Source organism: Cervus elaphus, chromosome 33 (assembly GCF_910594005.1).
Source record: "Cervus elaphus chromosome 33, mCerEla1.1, whole genome shotgun sequence".
In the NCBI taxonomy this organism is placed as follows: Eukaryota; Metazoa; Chordata; class Mammalia; order Artiodactyla; family Cervidae; genus Cervus; species Cervus elaphus.
Genome location: NC_057847.1, coordinates 62,186,725 through 62,201,474, shown reverse-complemented (window position 1 = coordinate 62,201,474; position 14,750 = coordinate 62,186,725). Strand labels below are relative to the sequence as shown.

Sequence of the window (14,750 nt, the reverse complement as noted above, 5' to 3'; positions counted from 1 at the left end):
GCATTTAAACCTCGCACAATTCCTAATATAAAGTGTTAATTAAATGGAGGAAAAATGATCCCCGAATCCTCCTCATGGGTTCTCTTTAATTTTGCCACATTAATCTGCAGCTCATCTGAATTTCCATCTCTCTGCCTGCTCTCTCCCGGTGGAGAGTGATAATCTGCAGGCAGAGGGCACTGGGATCTGGCCCACCATGGTGTTTTCCTTCAAGTGTCCATAAGGTGGCAGGCCAGGCACTTGGATTTCGGCCGCCAAGGTACTCGCAGCTCTGAATGCCCAATAGTTCCTTGAAGGGTATGAGGGACCCGGTGCCTTTGCATGGTTTGGGGGTGCCTGGAGGAGGTTGTGGGATTCTCGTTGATGCCTAGGCTAGAACTGAAGCCAGCAGGTAAGTCTCTCCGGAACAGGCGTGCATTTGTTATTAAGGAAGGGGAGAACTCCTGCTGCCCCTTCCCCCAGTGAGTGGCGGCCAAGGTCCAGTCCCGGGTCAGAACATCTCTCCCAGGGAGTCCGGTGTTTGAGAGCGCGCCACTGCGGAGAAATGTTCACACGCTGCTCTGCTGCTTCGGACAGAGAGCAGTGTTTTTGTTTTGGTTATATTTTCTTTTAAAGAATTAAAAGGCAGGAGGCAGAATAGATGCTCTGTGTTGTTCAAAAACTCCTCCCTGATGGGGGAGGGTCAGGACAGTTAACACGCACCAGCCGTTGGGTATTTAATAGGTATCTTAAAAACACTCATTTGCCGACCCACTTCAGACCTTGACCCAGCAAGGGGTCACAGGCCACAACAGTAAATAATTGGTGAGTAGTTTGTTGACACATTGAGCTGAAAAGTGGCGGACTTTTGACGTGATTTTAAAAACGTGCTGTTTGTCTCGTTAAGTCCAGACTATGGCTTTCAATAGGTGCAGCGTGTCAGCAGGGGAGGACGACTATGCCGTGGAGGAGGCAGGGGTCCGCCCAAGGGGCACAGGCTTGGATTTGGGAGACGTAGTGGGAACTGGGGGGTTGGGACAAGTCTTTTGTCCGGTCTAAGGCTCAATTTCCTCATCTGTGTGCTGGGAATAAGAACACCAGCATGGTGGGTTGGTGGTGAGGAGTAAATGAAAGGTGGATCCATTCAGTCAGTCATGCAACAAACATTCATACCTTTAAGACCTATATGCCAGTCACAAGCTGGGTACTGAGGGTGCCCAGGCAATGAACCCTGGTCCCTTCCTGGCAGGTATGGATGCCAATATGTCCATGAAAGCTTTCAGTGCAGCAGAAAATGCATTGCCACCAGAAGTTTGTTTGGGGTGCTCTGGGAGCCAGGGGGCTGCTTAAAAGGGTATTTGGGGAAGGAGTGGAGAGAGATTGATACATGAGCAAGACAGCAGATTTCAACCTAGGGTTGTCCCGTCCAAACATACCTGTATTTTAAAATGTAGTGTTTGCTACCAATTTTTTTTTTTTTCTTCCTGAAAATGAAGTTCTTTACCACCATTTAAAAATGGAGAGATTTTGCTTGGGATTCTAGGCTTCCAGCTTCTGTGAAAAAAATAGATTTTGCTACATGAAGCCAACATTTCTGCAGGAAAGTATGGCCTAACACTTAAGTCATGGCTGCCTTCTTGAGGCAGTGTAGTCTCCACCATGCCCAGCTCAACTTGCTTCCCTTGTTCTTTTTCCATCCCTGACCCTATGGATGTTGGGAGTGCAACCTCTACTATAAAGTGTCTAGAACAGGAGCACATGCTGGGTTCTTCATACCTTCCATTTTCTTTGCCTTTTTGAGGCTCAGATGGCCTCACTCTGCTTCTCTAACAGTGACCAACATCTATGAAGTTCAGTTCAGTTGCTCAGTTGTGTCCAACTCTTTGCAATCCCATGAATCACACACCAGGCCTCCCTGTCCATTACCAACTCCCAGAGTTTACTCAGACTCATGTCCCTCGAGTCGGTGATGCCATTCAGCCATCTCATCCTCTGTCGTCCCCTTCTCCTCCTGCACCCAATCCCTTCCAGCATCAGGGTCTTTTCCAATGAGTCAGCTCTTTGCATCAGGTGGCCAAAGTACCAGAGTTTCAGCTTCAGCATCAGTCTTTCCAATGAACACCCAGGACTGATCTCGTCCAGGATGGACTGGTTGGATCTCCTTGCAGTCCAAGGGACTCTCCAACAGCACAGTTCAAAAGCATCAATTTTTCGGCACTCAGCTTTCTTCACAGTCCAACTCTCACATCCATACATGACCACTGGAAAAACCACAGCCTTGACTAGACGGACCTTTGTTGGCAAAGTAATGTCTCTGCTTTTTAATATGCTATCTAGGTTGGTCATAACTTTTCTTCCAAGGAGTAAGCGTCTTGTAATTTCATGGCTGCAATCACCATCTGCAGTGATTTTGGAGCCCCCCAAAATGAAGTCTGACACTGTTTCCACTGTTTCTCCATCTATTTGCCATGAAATGATGGGACCGGATGCCATGATCTTTGTTTTCTGAATGTTGAGCTTTAAGCCAACTTTTTCACTCTCCTCTTTCACTTTCATCAAGAGGCTTTTTAGTTCCTCTTCACTTTCTGCCATAAGGGTGGTGTCATCTGCATATCTGAGGTTATTCATATTTCTCCCGGCAATCTTGATTACAGCTTGTACTTCCTCCAGCTCAGCATTTCTCATGATGTACTCTGCATATAAGTTAAATAAACAAGGTAACAATATACAGCCTTGATGTACTCCTTTTCCTATTTGGAACCAGTCTGTTGTTCCACGTCCAGTTCTAACTGTTGCTTCCTGGCCTGCATACAGGTTTCTCAAGAGGCAGGTCAGGTGGTCTGGTATTCCCATCTCTTTCAGAATTTTCCACAGTTTATTGTGATCCACACAGTCAAAGGCTTTGGCATAGTCAATAAAGCAGAAATAGATGTTTTTTCTGGAACTCTCTTGCTTTTTTGATGATCCAGCGGATGTTGGCAATTTGATCTCTGGTTCCTCTGCCTTTTCTGAAACCAGCTTGAACATCTGGAAGTTCACAGTTCACACGTTGCTGAAGCCTGGCTTGGAGAATTTTGAGCATTACTTTACTAGCGTGTGAGATGAGTGCAACTCTGCGGTAGTTCGAGCATTCTTTGGCATTGCCTTTCTTAGGGATTGGAATGAAAACTGACCTTTTCCAGTCCTGTGGTCACTGCTGAGTTTTCCAACTTTGCTGGCATATTGAGTGCAGCACTTTCACAGCATCATCTTTCAGGATTTGAAATAGCTCAACTGGAATTCCATCACCTCCACTAGCTATGTTCGTAGTGATGCTTTCTAAGGCCCACTTGACTTCACATTTCAGGATGTCTGGCTCTAGGTGAGTGATCACACCATTGTGATTATCTGGGTCGTGAAGATCTTTTTTGTACAGTTCTTCTGTGTATTCTTGCCACCTCTTCTTAATATCTTCTGCTTCTGTTAGGTCCCTACTATTTCTGTCTTTTATTGAGCCCATCTTTGCATGAAATGTTCCCTTGGTATCTCTAATTTTCCTGAAGAGATCTCTAGTCTTTCCCACTCTGTTGTTTTCCTCTATTCCTTTGCATTGATCGCTGAGGAAGGCTTTCTTATCTCTCCTGGCTATTCTTTGGAACTCTGCATTCAAATGGGAATATCTTTCCTTTTCTCCTTTGCTTTTCGCTTCTCTTCTTTTCACAGCTATTTGTAAGGCCTCTTCAGACAACCGTTTTGCCTTTTTGCATTTCTTTTCCACAGGGATGGTCTTGATACCTGTCTCCTGTACAATGTCATGAACCTCCATCTATAGTTAATCAGGCACTCTGTCTGTAGGATCTAGTCCCTTAAATCTGTTTGTCCCTATCAGATCTAGTCCTTTAAACCTAGCCTGGTTACTCGTTCCTTTCCTCAGTGTGACTGGAAGCTGGCTGGAGTTACAGTTGTATGGAAGCCTTTGACTGTCAGCTATGCTTTGCTTGTCTTAGAGAACCACATGCAAATCCCTCTCCAAAGTACCATTTCCTCACAAATAATAGAGAATTATTGTAGGGAGGATGGTGAGCCTGGAGTTCTATAATAATAGCATTTTCATGAAAGAAAATCACATCCCCACTGTGAGCACAGCTGAGAACATGAAACCTACTATTGAGATCTTCTGGTTAAAAGAAAGCATTATCCTATCAGATAGGCCTGTCCATGGGGGTCTTTGGGAAGCCAGGGGAGAGGGCTTTGCAGGTCCTGCTGGAAATAAGTGGGTAAAAAGCATCCATCCATCCAGGGATGATTAAGATCAATCATGGGGCTGTTAGGAAGCCCTGGGCTTCCCTTCCTGGCAGGAGATAAAAGTGGATAATTCACTGTCACAAAAGAATGAGCCCAGGGAGAATGGTGTGGGGGTGGCTAAGTGGAAGGGAGGGGTGAAGAGGAGGCTGTGTTGGGAGGCCCAGACCCCCACACTCAGGTTTCTTCCTTTTCGGGGCTTGAGGGTGGTGCTTGTGGGTTACTGTGGTTGCACAGGTTCCTCAGGTTCCCACCCAACTTTAGGAATGAAGAGGTGGGGAGCCGGCTGCAGGTGGGGCGGGGCTGGCATTAAAGACTCAGAGCTGCACCAGTGAATACTCAGTCCTCAGACAAGGAGGGGCAGGGCCCCTCCCCCCACTCACATGCTTAACTATCTTTCATTTCCACTGCATTACAAAAAAACAACCACTTTTGCTCTGCAAATAATCAGATATACTCAGAAGTATAGAGAATAGTAAACCCAATGGTTCCCGCATATTAGAATCACTTAGGGATCTTTTAAAAATTCCAATGCCGAGGGATCCTCCCAGGCCATTTAACTCACAATCTCTGCGAGTTAAAATAGCCATCAGTATTTTTGAAGTTCCCTGGCTGCTACAGACAAGTCTGGGACCCACTGGTGTCCCCATCACCCAGCTTCTACAATTTTCAGTAAATGGCCAGTCTTGCTGATCTTGTAGCTCTTGTGTCATAGATCACCCCCCAATTTTTCATTGCCCCCAGATTACTTGAAAGCAAACACCAGACTTATTTAATCCTTAAATGCCTCAGAATACATTGATAGTTTGAAAACAAAATATAAACATGATTTCTTAATAACATCTACTATCCTGTCTGTCTTTGATGCTCAAGTTTAGCTTTTGAGACATTTCTTTTTTTTTAAAAAAATTAATTAATTTATTTTAATTGGAGGCTAATTACTTTATAATATTGTAGTGGTTTTTGCCATGCATTGACATGAATTGAGACGTTTCTTTCTCTCCTTTATCTTTGATTTTAACTCAGTTCCAAAGCTCTAAGTAATATCCCTTCCCCCCATTTTGGGGGTGATAGAGTTGGTAAAAGGGACATACAGTTGACTCACCCTGCCTGGTTACTCGTCCCTTTCCTCAGTGTGACTCGGGGTTCTCAGTCTCTTCAGGGACAGCCCTGCACACCTCGGCGGGTGAGAGAACAGCCACAGAGGCAGAGATGCTCATATAGTCATCCAGTGACTGTTGATCAGGAGCTCCTGTCTGTCCAGGCACCGTGTTAGGTGCTGGATCACTGGGCTTGTCTTTTGTCAGCATGACATTCTGTTCAGCACAGAGTCTGGCACATGGTGGGGACTCAGATTTCTAATTCAGTGATGAAAGCTTGTGTGTTTGTTACCAGAACAGTCAGATGACCATTGCTGGTGGGTTGGGTCCAGTTATATAGTATCCCTTTATAAATCTCAGAAGCTCAAAACTTGCACATCATCCCCCTTTCCTTGAGGGTCTGAGAACATTTTTCTCTTTTGAGTAATTTTCGTGAGAACATCATATGGATTCCCCAAATGAGATGAAACACCATGGCAAAGTGAAATCTTAGTAGCAGGATGTGAGGACAGCCTGAGTAGTTGAAATGCAAGCGTGCCGTCTAAGTCTCATTTCGGCTGCGAGGTTTCAGCCTTCTCTTTCCAGCGAATCCTTTCAAAGGGGCAAGAACATGCCGCAGAAATTGACTGGTTTGAAGCTGACCTTCTTTTATTTTCTTTGCCCAGCCTCTAAGTGAAACGCTTAGGAACAGAACAATAAAATGTTCAGAAGGCAGCTAGCATAGCCAAGGAAGAAAGTGGAATCTCACTGACCCACACATTTTTTAAAGATTTTTCTGCTTATCATACTTTTATTTTAGACAATTTGAAAAATATAGGATAAAAGTATGAAGAAATGAAAATCACCCACATCTTACCATCTGAAAATAACTGCCATTATTTAGCAGTGATAACTGGCCATTTTGGTGTATTTCCTTCTTTTCTTCCCCCTATACCTAAATACAGACTGTTTTCTGATTCATTATAATTAAAATTGTTAATTTTGTTAAATTTAAACATGCTTAGGACTTTGTGCTTTCACAAGCCATTTAAAAAATCTGTTTTCTTCTCTGTTGTTCATTAGGATTCAAAAAAGGATGTAAGAAAGATCTTATTCTCATATTACCAGTGAGAAATCAAAGTCCAGAAGGTTAACTGATTTTTTTTCAAGGTCACAAAAGTGGCCCAGGAGTCTCATTGCTCATCACAGGGTCTTAATGTCTGATCCTGGTCTTCAGTGCCTGGCCCATCCAGGGATAGCCTTATGGTTGGGAGACTGACTGGTATTTCTTTCCCCATCTCCAGAAGGTTTGATTCAGAGGATAAGGACCCACACAGCTCCCGATAAGTCTAATTATGGATGCAGAGAAGGAGGCTATAGAAGATAAAATGTCATCATTTATGGGGCAACCCAGCCTGCATTCCAGATAATGTACTGTGTTAAGCATTTGTGGACTCTACCTATATTATGACCTTTGGCCTCCACATCCTAACCCACCCATCCCCCCTTCCAAGGGCAGCTGCCCAGCCATCACATCTCTGCTGCCTCAGCTGCCAGCCTTAGTCCCAGGGTGCCCTGGGCCTCAGCCCCTGTTACTCACCCCACCTGGTTACTTGTCCCTTTCTTCAGTGTGACTCGGGGTTCTCAGTCTCTTCAGGGACAGCCCTGCACACCTCTGTGGGCGAGAGAACAGCCACAGAGGCAGAGATGCTTATATAGTCATTCAGTAACTGTTGATCAGGAGTTCCTGTCTGTCCAGGCACCGTGTTAGGTGCTGGATCACTGGGCTTGTTTTTGTCACAATAATATTCTATTTAGCCCAGAGTCTGGGACATGGTGGGGACTCAGTTTTCTAATTCAGCTATGAAAGCGTGTGCGTTTATTACCAGAACAGTCAGATGACCATTGCTGGTGGTTTGGGTCCAGCAACCCAAATTATTGGTGGCCCAGGGGTGGATTATGGTGACAATCTGGTGTAAAAAGATTATCGAGCACATCAGATGTTCTTTCTCAGCAACTACTAAATACGGGGGTTTACCAGTGATCTCCTGAGGCAGAAGTCAGGACAGTCATGGCCAAAGCCACATGTAAAATGAGATGATGAGGGAGCAGAAAAGATAGAGACAGAGAGAAGAGAACTGTGTGGATTACAGAAGCATAGAGCCATGGAAGGAGGGAAGGAGGCAGAGACCAAGAGACCAGCCCCAACGCTGCTTGTTCCTGGGGTTTCTTATTCATGTCCAGCCTCGGTACACCCAAGAGTAACTTTCTTCAATGCACACTTCCTGGAGGTAACTTGCTCGTCTTTGCAACCAGTCAAGGCAGCCTGTCTGAATGGTCACATATCCACAGTCCCATAGACTGAAAGAGACCTTGCTTGCCCTCCCAGTTTTGCAGATGGAAGAGCTGAGGCTGCAGAGGGGAGAGGACTTGGCCATGAGCAGCACATTTCCTAAATCTAACACAGGTTCCCTCCTAACTTCAGGCCATATGCTTCCTTGATTCCTTCTTGCATCTCAGCCTTGGGTTCCTGCTATATCACTAGACTTGAAAACTGGGCTCATGGCCTTCTACATCCAGTTCTTCCACTTCCTTTTGCTATGTATTTTGCTAAACACTGAATAGGTGCTCAGTGAACACTTGTTAAGTTGAAGGGAGTAGATACTCTAGGTTTGAGGTGGTGATGGAGGTGGCCATTGGTTAAAGCTCCTATGACTGATGGACAGGCTGGCATTTGGGGGGAGTTTGAGACAGGTCTTCCTGGGTCCCATGCAATCACTAGCAGTCTTTGAGGTGACTCTTCATTCAATGGATTTGCAATGGCAAAACTGAACAAAGAGGATGACTTCTGCTGAGTCTGAGAGCACAGAATCCATCACCAGCAGTGTGGATCCGAGAGAAAGCAGGTTCATAAAACACATGCATGTCTCATTAGACTGTATATCTACTGTGCAAAATTGAATATGGTGTATTACAGTTATTGGTGGTTTGAATTCTCTGAATCATTTTAAAACAATATAACCAGGATTTAACTAGAGTAAGAGGGAAGGAAAATAGTTCAGAAATGGTATTTTAGACTTATGTCATCTATGTCTTCATTATTTTTTTCCCCAAACAATTATTTATTGAGTGCCATCTCTGTAACAGGCATCATTTTAGATGCTGGGAATACAGCAGTGATCTCGACTTTGAAAAATTCTGCCTCCTTGGAACTTTCATTTTATTGGTATCACAAAGTTAATTAGAGGAAATGTGACATGTACTAGTTTTCTAGGGCTACAGAAAGAAAGTATTGCATACTGGGTGGCTTAAGAAATAGAAACTTATTGTCTCCAAGTTCTGGAGGCTGCAAGTCTGAGATTGCCAGCAGGTTTGGTTCCTTCCATGGCTTCTTTCCTTGGTTTGCCAATGGCGATCTTCTCCCTGTGTCTTCACGTTATCTTTCCTCTGTGTCTGTGTCCAGATTTCCTCTTCTTAGAAGGAAACTAATTGTGTTGGATTAGGACCTTGCTATTGTTGGTTAGTAGCTTAGTCATGCCTGACTCTTTGTAACCCTATAGACTGTAGCCCGCCAGGTTCCACTGTCCATGGGACTTTCTAGGCAAGAATACTGGAGTGGGTTGCCATTTCCTTTTCCAGGGATTCTTCCCAACCCAGGGATCGAACCCAGGTCTCCTGCACTGGCAGGCGGATTCTTTACCACTGAGCCACCAGGGAAGCCTGGATTAGGGCATACCTCATTTTTAATTAGCTCTGTAAAGACCCTGTCAATGGTTAGGATGCTGTGCTTCCACTGCAAGGGGTCCAGGTTCACTGGTTGGAGAAGTAAGATGTCAAAAGCCACTTGGCCTGCTCCCCCAGCCCAAAGACTCTATCTCTAAATGCAGTCACATTCTGAGGTACTCAATGTTAGGGCTTCAACATATGGAGTCTAGGAAGGACACAATTCAGCCCATAGTATGGCAGAAATAAAAAAGTGACGTTGATACACTATGACTCACCAATTTAAAGCATAAAGGTTTTGATGCTTTTCCAAATTGAAGAAGGGTTGCTTGTCTACCCATGATGCCTGTGGTCAGTGCTGGCTTGGAGGGAACGCTGACCTGAGGCAGCAGAGAGATCCGAGGTGGTGCATGAAGTCATCCTGAGTGAAACTAAGCAGGCCACCTGAGGGTTAAACCACTGCTCTTGACTTCATTAATACAATAGTCTAAACAACTGAGACAGAGGCCCAACACCCCCCACCCCACACCCACACATATATTTAGCATACTTGTTGGAAATAAGTAAATTTATTTTCATAAATGATGACTTGGGGAAAAGCCGTAACCATTTCACATGAAAACATTAAAACTGTTTGTTTTCTCCTTTTAATCTCCTCCTATTTTCCTAATGGGACTGGAGTGTGTGTGGTTCCTGCTGTTTTATATACTTTGCTGGCTTGTGGCTCATTGGTTTCTCTTTTCCTTTATGCTTTTGTGGTTTTCCTGAACAAACCACCTTCTATGTCATAATGAGCTCCTGGATCTCCTCCTGCTGATGAGCATAAATCCACCCAATCTGGAACGCTTTGCTTTGCTTTAGAAGGTTCAGTTTGGCTTTTGAAGTAAGATAAAGCTGCTGAGATAGTTGGTCAAGCTCAGGGTCTTCCAGGGGCTTTGATGCAACAGATGCCTGTCTTGAGCAGTAGCGTGTGGGCTTGATCCATCTCTCAAATCAGAAACTCATCCATCTGCTGGTCTGACAACAGGAACTTCTCTCTTGAGTACTCTTGGCGTAATTTATTAGTAAAGAGCTCTGCAGGCCACCAGGTCCCAGGGAGAGTTGGTGAAGCAATAAGAAGGGTGCAAAGTCTGTGTCAGTTTTTTGCCAGAGCAGCCAGTTGAAGAAGGAAGGATTTAAATAAACAGGGTAAACAATTGGGCAGACTAGAGGCCTGATTAGGGAAAGAAGATTTTCTTTGTGATTTCTTTGCTCTTCAGTCTTATTGCCTTTAAAAAATCTTGGTAGGAACTTCTGTGTCCATTGATTGATTCCCTTATTTCTGTATTTGTTAGTTTACTGAATACCCCCTGGGTAACAGGGCCTGGGATAATATATAATCCTTTCCTTCAAAAAGCCTGTGTTAGGGAGATGAGTCACCAAGATGGCAGGGTGGAAGACCCCAGCCAACATCCCTCCCAAAAGATCAATAGTTAGCGATACAGGAAAAATAACAGCCTGGGAGAGCTCTGCGGTATGCTTCAGAAGCTTCAGCAATGCAGTAGAGCGATGAACAAAACAAGCCCCCCGCCTCCCCCTGCCAAAAAAAAAAAAAAATCACACAACAGAATAACTACACAAACGCGAAGGAACAATAGCTTCATTTTGCTGCGTCATCCCATCCCACAGGCTGACCCTGCTCCCCATCGAGAAAGAGTTCCCCTTGTGGGGAGAGGGAGAGTGGGACTAGCGACCAGATTTCAAACACTACACCAAGAACCCACTTTGATTTCACTGCACCCAGAAGCTGGCAAAGCCGAGATGTATGCAGGTGGCTGGGGGCAAGGAAGAAGAGCAGAGGTGGCCAGTACCAGCCACAGAGCAGGAGCGACTGGGCTTCCCAGTGACCTGCTCTGCAGAGGACAGCGATGGCTTTTGCCACTGGAGGAGCCAACGTGCCCCCTGGAGATGTCACTGGTTTTCAGTCTATGGGTGTGGCATTCACTAGCCTGAGTTTGGTACCCTGCCCCTCTGATTCCTGGAAACTCACTGGCAACAGCTCCAGCCTCTGTGTTGTACAAGTGTAAGACAGCAGGCTAGATTCCCGTGGCTGCCATCTCTGCTGTGTGCATGCTTAATGCTAGCTTCTCCAGATATGCACTTGCACACCTCTGGCCTGACTCTTGTCACTGGCCTCCACGGCTATGTGTGCAAATGTGGTGAGACCCCAGACCCACAGGAGTACACACACAATCAGGGCCCCTACAGCAGCTAGTGCTAACCCAAAGTTGGCCCTGACCCTTGCTGGTTGAGGCCTTTGCCACTGTGTATGTGTGTGTGTACATCAGCTTCTGTCATTACACTGGAACCTGCAGCTGGGTCCTGCTGCTGGGTGTGTACATACTACCCTCTCTGGCCACTAATGCTGCCTACCCTGGTCCCTAGCTGCTGGACCTGGAGGTACTGCCAAGGACCCTCAACAGCCCTTGCAGATGCTGTGGATGCCCACAGAACTCACCAGACACCACACAGTTGTAAATGTTGTGGACCCCAGTGGCTGAGCCAATGAGACATCATGCCCTTCTGTATCTAGAGATGCTACGTGCCCTATGCCTTGACACCCTCCGCCACTTGACCTAGAATCATAGCATACTCCAATGTCCCTATCATCAGATGAAGTCTTTCCTTACTGAAGTCAGTCCATAAAGGCTGGAATTTTTGGACTACTTCAGATATGCAGACACTTACACAAGGGCTATAAAGAATCAGCAAACACATCTCCACCAAAGGAATATAATAAACCTCTAGTAACTGGCCTCAAAGAATGGAGATCCAGGATTTGCCCAATGAAGTTATCAAAATAATTGTTCCACAGATGTTCTCTGAGAATACTGGTAAACAATTAAATGAAATCAGGAAAACAACGCAGGAACAAAATGAGAAGATCAACAAAGAGCAGACCAAAAAAGAACCAAACAAATTTGGAACTGAAGAATACATTGATAGTTTAATAGAACTGGACTATCTATTGAAAAATTCAGTAGAAATCTTAACAGAAGATTCAACCAAGCAGAGGAAACTTAAGACAGAGCATTTGAAATTATCCAGTCAGAGGAACTAAAGGAAAAAAAAGACTGAAAAAAAAGAAGCCTATAGAATTTATGAGATGCCATTAAGAAAAACAATCTAAGCATAATTGGAATCCTAAAGAAGAGAGTGATAAAGGGGCAAAAAACTTGCTTAAAGAAATAATGACTGAGAACATAGCAAACTTGGGAAGAGATATGGACATCCAAGTTCATAAAATTAATAGATTACCCCAGCATTTCAATCCAAAATGATTTTCTTGAAGACACATTACAATAAAACTGTCTAAAATCAAAGACAAAGAAGGAATTTTAAAATCAGCAAGAGAAAAACTTTTTTCTCATTAAAAAGGAAACCCCATAAAGACATCAGTGGATTTCTCAGCAGAAACCTTGCAAGCTAGGAGAGGGTGGGATGATATCTTCACAGTACTGAAAGAAGAGAACTGCCAACTGAAACACTTTATCCAGCAAAGTTGTTCTTCAGAAATGAAAGCAAGACAGAGACTTTGCCAAGAAAACAAAAACTGAGGGAGTATATCACCATTAGATTTACCTCACAAGAAATGCTGAAAAGAGTTTTTCAAACTGAAACAAAAATATGCTAATTAATAACATAGATACTTACTAAAATATACAACGTACTGGTAAAGATAGATAAATAGTCAGATTTAAAATACTCTAATACTGTAAGGTGCTGTGTTACCACTTAACCCTTATATGATATTAAAGGACAAAATTATTAAAAATAGCCAAAACTATGAAATTGTCCATCAATATACAATATATAAAGATGTAAATTGTGACAACAAAAACATAAAATGTGTTTGGGGTTAGTAAAAGGGTGAAGTGAAAGTGAAAGTCACTCAGTTGTGTCCAACTCTTTGGGATCCCATGAACTATACAGTCCATGGAGTTCTCCAGGCCAGAATACGAGAGTGGGTGGCCTTTCCCTTCTCCAGGGGATCTTCCAAACCCAGGGATTGAACCCAGGGATCTTCCCAACCCAGGGACTAAACCCAGGTCTCCCGCATTGCAGGCGGATTCTTTACCAGTTGAGCCACAAGGGAAGCCCAAGAATACTGGAGTGGGTAGCCTATCCTTTCTCTAGTGAATCTTCCCAACCCAGGAATAGAACCGAGGTCTCCTGCATTGCAGGTGGATTCTTTACCAACTGAGCTATGAGGGAAGACCAGTAAAAGGGTAGGGTTTTTAAAATTATAATTCAAGTTGTTATCAGCTTAAAATAGACTGTAATATCTATAAAATGTTTCAAATAAGTCTCAGGGTAACCACAGAAAAACCCATAGTAGATTCACACAAAGACAAGGGAATCCAAGTATGACACTATGGATAACCATCAATTCATAAAGGAAGACAGCAGGAGAGGAAGAATGGAGCTACAAAACAGCCAGAACACAATTAACAGGATGGCAACAGTAAGGACTTGGGTGTGAATAATTACTTTAAATGTAAATGGATTAAATTCTCTAATACAAATGAATGGAGTGGCTGATTGGATAAAAATCAAGATTCAACTATATGCTGCCTATAAGACACTCACTTTAGCTTCAAGGACACACACAGGCTGACAGTTAAGGGATGGAAAGATATTCCATGCAAATAGAAACAAAAAAGGAGCAAGTGTGGCTATATTTATATCAGACAAAATAGGCTTTAGATCATAACTGTAACAGGAGAAGAAGATAATTATATAAAGGGATCATTTCATCAAGAGGATATAACATTTATAAATCTTTTTACACCAATGTAGGAACACCTAAATATATTAAGCAAATACTGTACATTTGAAGTGGGTAAGAGACAGAAATCCAATAATAGAGGAATACAATATCCCACTTTCAACAATGGCTAGATCAACCAGACAGAAAATCAATAAGGAAACACTGGACATGAACTACACTATTGATCAAATGGACCTAACATATACATTCTAGCCAATAGCAGCAGAATACACATTTCTTTTCAGACACACAGGTAACATTCTCTAGGAGAGATTGTATGTTAGGTTACAAAACAAATTTTAGCAATTTAAAAAATGGTTGAAACCACCAGGTGTCCTTTCTGACCAAATTATTTCTGATGAAATTATAAATGAGTAACAGGAGGAAACTGGAAAATTCACAAATGTATGGAGATAAAATATGCTCCTGAGCAAACAGTAGCTCAAAGATGACTTAAAAATAGAAATAAAAAATATCTTCAAACAAATGAAAATGGAAATACAACATTCCAAAACTTGTGTGCTTCAGGAAAAGGAGTGCTGAGAGGGAAGTTTATGGTGATAAATGCCTGCCTTAAGAAAAAGGAAAGATCTCAAATAAACAACCTAAGTTTACACCTCAAAAAACCAGGAAGAAAAATGAAGAAACTAAGCCATAATTTAGCAGAAGAATGGCAATAATTAAGATTAGAGCAGAATTAAATTAAATAGAGAAATAATAAAGAATGTCAATAAAACTGAAAGGTAAAATTGACAAACTTTTACCCATACTTCCAAATAAAAAAATGAAAGAAAACTCAATATTGTAAATGAAAGATGAAACATTACCACAGAAATACAAATGCTTATAAGAGACTACCATAATAAATTGGACATACT

General features: G+C 43.2%; 1 long non-coding RNA gene across 1 annotated transcript in view; it reads left to right on the top strand.

Moving 5' to 3' along the window:
* Positions 1-285: 285 nt before the first annotated feature.
* Positions 286-14,750, top strand: part of LOC122688735 — an 82,992-nt gene continuing 68,527 nt past the window's right edge. The window contains exon 1 of the long non-coding RNA XR_006339557.1: positions 286-391. This is a non-coding gene — a long non-coding RNA (uncharacterized LOC122688735). The remainder of the gene's footprint in view (positions 392-14,750) is intronic.